This window comes from Theobroma cacao, chromosome 1, assembly GCF_000208745.1.
Source record: "Theobroma cacao cultivar B97-61/B2 chromosome 1, Criollo_cocoa_genome_V2, whole genome shotgun sequence".
Classification (NCBI taxonomy): Eukaryota; Viridiplantae; Streptophyta; class Magnoliopsida; order Malvales; family Malvaceae; genus Theobroma; species Theobroma cacao.
The window spans coordinates 20,090,646-20,098,629 of NC_030850.1; the positions used below are offsets into that span (position 1 = coordinate 20,090,646).

At 32.8% G+C, this 7,984-nt stretch overlaps 1 long non-coding RNA gene across 1 annotated transcript; it reads right to left on the bottom strand.

Moving 5' to 3' along the window:
- Positions 603-2,167, bottom strand: LOC108662229. The gene is made up of 4 exons (XR_001928039.1): positions 1,905-2,167; positions 1,772-1,807; positions 1,530-1,602; positions 603-876 (listed from the first exon to the last, which is right to left on the bottom strand). It is a non-coding gene; the product is annotated as an uncharacterized LOC108662229 (long non-coding RNA).

The following is a 7,984-nucleotide window of genomic DNA, read 5'->3' on the forward strand; positions in this document are numbered from 1 at the left end:
TTCCCAAGTCTCAGTGTTTGCCTCACTTTCAAGGCTCTCACTACTTTCGAGACTTTCCCCACTACGAAACATTATTTCCAATCCTAGTGGAATCCATCCAATAGGAATCTGGGACTGGCCACTTTCCTGATTACCTAGATCAAGGTGCCACTGGCCTCTAGTAGTGGAATTTAACGATCCCTCGCTAGTACTATGAGGGGCAGCCAGACTACTGTGGCCTCTAAACATGGCGTGTGCAACAGGCGCACTTCCAAATCTATACGCAACCAAGCAGCAATTACTTAGCCATTTATACATCATAGCAATAGGTAGGTTTCTAATGAATTAGGGGCCTATGTAGCCTCCCGTCCTAAGCTTGGGTTGCGCACCCACAATCCAAGGATGAGACTCTACACAGACTCCCACAACTCCGTTGATATACACAAGATTCTCTAAGACTCAACTAAACCTAGAGTTCTGAAACCAACTTTGTCACAGCCTAATTTCTGGGCCATGACCAACGCAAAAGCTTAACAGGCACAGCCCACTAGGCCCTAGTAAGCCATTCTATATGAAACTGTATTTTAGCCCACTTAACATCCACATTCCTTTAAGATCTATAATTCATAATGTTCAAATAATAATTTCTTTAAAAACAATTCATAAAACCCAAGTATGTACTCATAAGGGCATCATCAATCATAATATACTTAGATAGCTTGCCAAATTAATCTTAGTAATTCATATCAAGAATACATATACACATAATTAGACCTTGACCATCAGTGGAGCGACTCTGGGCTTAGGTGCTCCCGTATAGTGTCATGGCAAACCTACCAAAAATGGATAAGAAGGAGCACCCCGACCTACGATCCAATCATCTCCAAACCAGAAAACCTAAAACATGAAGTTTAAAGAGAATGAGTATAAACCCAATGAGTGAACATCGGAAGGGAACAAGCAAACGATAAGGAAAGTTTAGAAATCATGATGCACTTATGTTAAAAACAATGCCATTGAGTTTAATTTCTCATAAAACCCCTTAATTCGACCTTTCATTATTTAACCCCTTAGTGTTGAAGGATCTATGATCCATAATGAAATCAAAAAGTGAAAACCACAGTAAATATTCGAGCAAGACAAGCAAAACAGAGTATCTTTTTTTTTCCGTTGCATTGAAAATCAATTTGGAAACAATTAACAATTTCAACATTCAACATTTATTGCAATCACATAATATTTTCTCTAACATTTCTATGGTATGTGTAAACATGTATACAACCACCGGCTCATCAGCCCATGTGCACTCCCACACCGCCCATGCGTGGTTACAATTATCACACAATATTATCATTCAAAGCATAACATATATATCATCAGAATATAGGAACACATGGGTTCATCACATTACACATTTTACAACATAAAACGTTTCATCAAGAGCTTGTTCCCAGGCATGATTTAGAGAAAAAAATAAAATAAAATCATTTAAGTGCTTTATCCCAACACATATGTATTTCCTAAAAAAAATTTAATGCAAGCTCACTTACCTTAACAATGTCACCTAACAAGACTAGCACCCACAAGATCTTAATCCAAGTAGTCCCGAAATACTATTAAAACCTATAATTGCCAATAACAATAATAGCTTCAAATATATCATAAATTTAAACTTAGTAATTCTAATAAGCATACTCTTGATAAACTAAATTCTAGCCTAATTTTTAACCTAGAATTCTAGTCTAATTCTCAAACCCATCATATCAACTATTTCAATTTAAATGTTCTTTACCTTGGTGAACTTGGAGGCCTAAAGATTAACAAAAACCTAATATTTCCAAGAAAAAGAATTTGAAGCAATTAGGAAATAAAATCTGAAAATATAACCCATAAATTCATAAATTTCAAGAGTTGAAAATATATACCTTTTAGCCTTAAAAATGGAGATTTAAAGTTGAAAATTCAAGTGTCGGTGATGGTAGAGTAGAAATAGAAAATAAAGGAAAGAAAGAGAGATTTTTTCCTTCTTTCTCCAAGGGTTTGGTTTTGCTGGAAAATGGGGTTAGAAGCTGCAGGTTTGGTGCCCAAGAAGTTAGGAGAAGAAAGAAGTAAGAAAAGAAAGGAAATGAAAAGAAAACAAGGAAAATCGAATGAAAAAAAAATTTGATTTTCATGGAGGTGAAATGAAATGGCGTTGGGTGGGTGAGGAAGAAGAAAAAAATATCTTTTTGGTGAAAATAAGAACCAGTCATGGGATAAGGATGAAGAGTCAAAGCTTCCAAAGATAAGAACCGGTCATGGGATAAGGATGAAGAGTCAAAGCTTTCTTGGAAGCTTTGACCAAACTAATGAGAAAATTATCATTTTGCCCTCCAAGGTTTTCACCCTTTTTAATTGTATCCTCCCACAATCTTTTAATTATAATTTCTTTCCATTTTTCTTCCTTAACACTTGTACCAATAAAATGTCAAATTTATGCTTCAACGCTGTATCACTGCAATATTTAAATATTTGCTTACCCCCGCTAGCTTTATTTAATAAAGACACACGAGCCCCGTTAAATTCATTTTTCTCTGAAATTTCCTCGTTCTTCTTCTCCTCCACTTAGATTGACCATATACTCCTTCTTCATGGAAAATTTCAACACTGATTAAGATATTAATATTTTAATATTATTTTATTAATAAAATATTATTTTATTCCAAAATTTTTCACTTGTCTCCTTGGCACCCAAAATGTCTTATTATGCTCGTTTTTTTATATCGTTAATTCATCCTCAATAAAAATATTATTATTTAATTGTTATTTCTTCACGTGCGAAATGTTTTACTCTAGAATATTCTTTTCACCTTTCATCACTTTTAAACATTCTAATTAACCTCCATTGGCATCCGATAAGCTTTATTAGCCACCATATCTAAGTATGGGTATTACACCTTTCTTATTCATTTATTTTCATTTTAAAGCTAAAAGATTTACCAACATACTAAAAAAGATTAATCATTACCCATTTTGATATATTTGACTTACTTGACCTACTATAAGTAAATCATTTAATAAATAAATAATTTTTTGGATACTACATTGTCATTAACATCTTACATAAATATACTACTAATTCTTACCATCAACCCATGTTTTCTACAATTTGTTAAATTCACTAACGATTTCTGCTATCATTGATGGTCCATTTTTGCCTAGAAAAAATTGTTTTCACTGTTAAGGGTAGAATTGGCCGATAAACAAAGGTATACAAAAAATCAATGTCATGCTTGCAAAAAGATCCTTTATTTTTACACTAGAAGATCTACAACCACCATAGCTCATTTGGATTCATTGTGTTTCACAAATTGCAGGTCGACCTCTTTTTCCTTTAGCAATAAAGACGATTTCTTCCAGTCGAAATTTGGACCATTCCTTCATAACACAACTGCTGTTAAAATGATACAACTGGAAAAGAACGCACTATTAAATAAAATAAATTTTATAACTGTTAACGTACAGATCATGATAATTATTGGTATAAAAATTGTTTCATGCATGATAAATTCTCACAAAAGGATAATTTTTAGTCATTTGTTTTACTGTATTTTCATTTTTGTTTGACTTTTCTTCTATAGTTTCATCTTTCTAATGATTCTTGTGAAGCTATAGAACACATTTCTAGAGGTATTTCACATCCCTTTCTAGATCCTTTTCTACCTTACGCTAATTTTTAGGAAATACAAACTGGAGAAGTTTCTATTTTCTTACGATTTGCTGATGCTGCAATATTGTAGGGGTGAGATCACAAATCGACATTGACGTCATCAGCAAAGAATAAGAAGAATATCATTATTTTATAAATGTTGTTGATATCTTTCTATAAGGTTAACTTCGTTATTTTACAATTAAGCCTTAATAAAACAAAACATGCCTTAATAAAACAAAACCTATCTTACTAGCCTCAATACTATTGTCTTTTGTGGAATATTGTAGGAGTGCAAGGCAAGTTATTATGCATCGAGGTACAAAAAATTTGGAAACTTATGCTATGTTATTAGTGCTTTACAACCCTTTATTGGGCACCGTAACCAAGACCTTAGAATCAAGGTTAACATTTTTAGGGATCTTGAAAGTAATAGTTCCACTTCCAAAGTTTATTATTTTCTGATCCATTAGGTTATGCTATAGCCCATACCATGCTCATTTCACATGATAGCATTATGAGTTTTAACTTTATAAATAATTTCATATCCAAGTGAATGAAGGTAAGTGGCAAACATATTTTCAACTAACAGCCCTCTGTACTATGAATGCAAAGTACTTAGTCAGTGGCATGAAAATTACACCAAAATGTTGATCCTCACAATCGAAGCTTGGAGATGGAATAATTTTTATCTCATTCTCACTATGTCATTTCTTGCTTCTGTTAATTCCAAGGTACATGCAGTAATTTATATATACTACTTTTATAGAAGTATGGTTGTTTCTAATTTTGCAAATGACGTATTATCACATTTTAGCAAGGAAAATGAAGGGGGTGAAAGAAACTGGTTTAACTATCTCTCTTTACTAATGATAAGAATTTGGAGAAATGGTACTCTGAGGAATATTTTGCTGCAATAGGTCAATTGCTTTGTGATTGACCTCTACCAAAATCTTAGTATCTTATGATTATATTAAAAGTTTTGGTCTTTGTAGGTTGTTGTCAATGGTGAAATGACTCTTTTTCAACTTATAGCTCGTTATTATTTTTATTCAACTTTAAATTTTTAATTCATTTTGATTGTATGTTTTGATATGCTATCCAATTAATCACGCCCAACATCCAAAGGAAAAAATAGAAATATAAATGAAAATTACAAAAATTCTTCTATTTAGAAAAATTTCTTAAAAAAACCCTTTTTTATACATGATAACAAAATATTCACTAATTTTCCAATAACCATTCATCTTTTTTATTCTTGCTTTTTAAATTATAAATTAACACAATTTTTTTATTTATTTTAATACATTACTGTGTATTATAATATAATTTATTATTTTAAATTCGAATCATAACAAATAAATTATTTTATTTTTTCTTTAAACAATCAATAACAATTATAATACTAAAAATTAATAACATTAATAAACAATTCTAGACATCAACTAATTTAAATTTTTATACTAAATTTTAAACATTAACTATTTATAAAATTTGCAAAACCATACATTTCTAGTAAACTATTATTGAAGACAACACTAGAGAGATGAAGGTTGTTGCTTTTGGCAGAAAAACTAGTAAAAGTATTAATTGCTAAACTGGAAGCAATCACAAGCATTGATAAATAACTCTCCCCGGTCCAGTGAAAACACTGAAAAATCAAACATGAACATTAATAATAAGGTTTAACTTCAAGAGAAATGAAAACTGAAGTTACCAACTACAAGCCCTTTGGCTGCCATGAAATCCCAAACAATCCTCATCAACTTCAACACATATAGAACAAACTGATATCAATGCATCTAAATCATCAATTGCTCCAACAGATGAATCCCAAGAATCTCTACAAGAACCCATAATTTCGAAGAAAAATCTTCCCAAAAAAAACACCAAAAAAGTCAACCATTGATCCCACAAATTCACTTGAAGAAACCATTCTCACACCACCAATTAGCGCACAAGTGTCAAAACAACTTTTCTAGGAGAATCACCACTCAAACAATCCAAAACCAAGGATGACCAATCTTAACCTCATTATATACTTTAAATTCACACAGAAACACAAATGACAAAATCTTAACTTAAAATTATAGTACAACTTATTTTGTTACAATGTAGGGAAAAAGCCAAAAAAGGAGACTGACAAGGCATCATATAAACATACTAGCAATAGCATTTGGAACCAACTTAACCTAAAGTCTATCCAACTTGCCTTCTCTTCTGATGATACCACAATGAAAGATATTAAACATGTTCATTTTGAATTTATTTGATGTAAATGTCTTTTGGTTTTTTACAATGACATATACTTTGATTCACCTTTAGTTCTTAGACAATTATTCTTATTATTAATATAAAGTAATTTCATATTTTGTTCATATATAAAATGATTGTACTGTTGGTATATGCCCTTAAGCCAATTCGATTGGTTAAGGAATATATATTGCAACGACTTCTCCTCGGTCGCTGTCGACGTCCAAGACTTTCGAAAAAGACCCGCCAAGTCTCGAACAAGCCTGTGTCACACCCCGAAACTCCCTATCGGGCCCGTGACAACCGCCGCGAAGCCTCGACAGACATTTTTCACCCCGAATGCCAATCGAAACCTCGTAAGGCTCTCATATCAGCTTCCGCACCTCCCCGGTGAGTGACAGTTATTAAATCTCGTATTTCAAGAAATCATAAGTCGTTTCCAAATCAAAACAATAAAATATTATTTTCTGACTCACATGGGCATTTTCGTCATTTTTCTTCGAAAATACCGAAAACCCGCCAAAAACGTGGTGTAAAAGCTAAATATGTTCATACATTCTTTTAATTAAATAACTAAAGTATAAAATTACTTTTACAATGATACGTGGACCCCCAACTAACCAATAAGATGCGAGTCTGTGAACATACAATTTTGTCGATGCAAGGCTAACTGAAGTCCTTGATGCAATCGGCTATCTACCGGCTATCCCGGGCCTAAAATGTGGGGAATTGAGGGCGGTGAGATTATAAAATCCCAATGAGTAAACAGACACCATCTAAACTATCTAAAGGCGAGTAAATGGAGACGAATTAAAATATTCTTTTCCAATATATGTTTCATAACATGAATATTCAATTTACTCAATTAATCAACATGGCTTATATATCTCACAAAACTTGGCTCCTGCCAAAATCATTCTCGCGGATACCTTCGTTAAGGTATCCCACTGAGACCGCTAAGGCTGTTAAAAATTCATATTTCGCATAAAACACATTTTTCGTTAAACATCACAGTCGTTCCTTGGCATTGGTTGAGTCTCACTCTCACGTGGTGGTTAACGTGAAGTGCACTCAAAAAGCCCACCTCAGGAGATACCCTACGCGCCTCTACGACCAAGGTGAGAATATAAAGGAGTTTACCGTGCCCCTCTAATAGGCTGGTCCACGGAACCCCCACCACTATAGTAGCTAATCTTTAATCCACCAATTGATGAAATCTCAATGGCATAGCATGGCAATTACATTACTAACAAATTTATCAAGGCAAAACAGATAGTTCATATTTTTCAACACAAGTATAAATTCAGTCAATCATGCCAATTTATCGCAAGCCATTTAATTCAAATCATAATTTTACAACACAAGTAAGCAGTCTCCAATTACTCTATTTTCAAAACCAGTATTCGATTTTTCAGAAAATTTATAAAATCATTTTATAAAATCACAATTTCTCCTAAAACATAGCAATTTACCATTTAAACCCATTTTCCATAAAATCACACAATTGTATAAAACTACTCTAGATAATTAAGACGATAATAAGTTCACTCACAGTATTAGGAGTAGAAATACTCTCATTTTTAGTCCGCGGGTACAGTCCTTTACCCGTATCCAATGGCTCACCACCTAGCCATAATCCATTACACATATTCCAATTAAATTGTTTCTAACAGTCATAAGCTATTTCAAGCTCGATGTATATGCATGATATGATATGCAACTTATCCGACTACCGTTTAAATGGGGTGCTGACCTAATTTGGCCTATTATCCGATTAAATCGATATACACGTCCGTTTAAACTCCAAATTAATTTTTTTCAGTTTCTATACCTCAATTGCACCCAAATTGACTTAATGTCCCTCAATGTGGTGCAAATTATCAGTCTCGATAGCAAATTACGAAAATACTCTTAGTGGGTAAAAATTCATATTTTTGCTCTGAAAATTTCCGTTATTTTTCTAGGCTCATAATTCATCATTATTCATCATAATTCCTCAAATAAACATCAAGATCAGCAGCCAATATTCCCCTAGAAAATTCAGCATAATGGGTTTCAATGGGA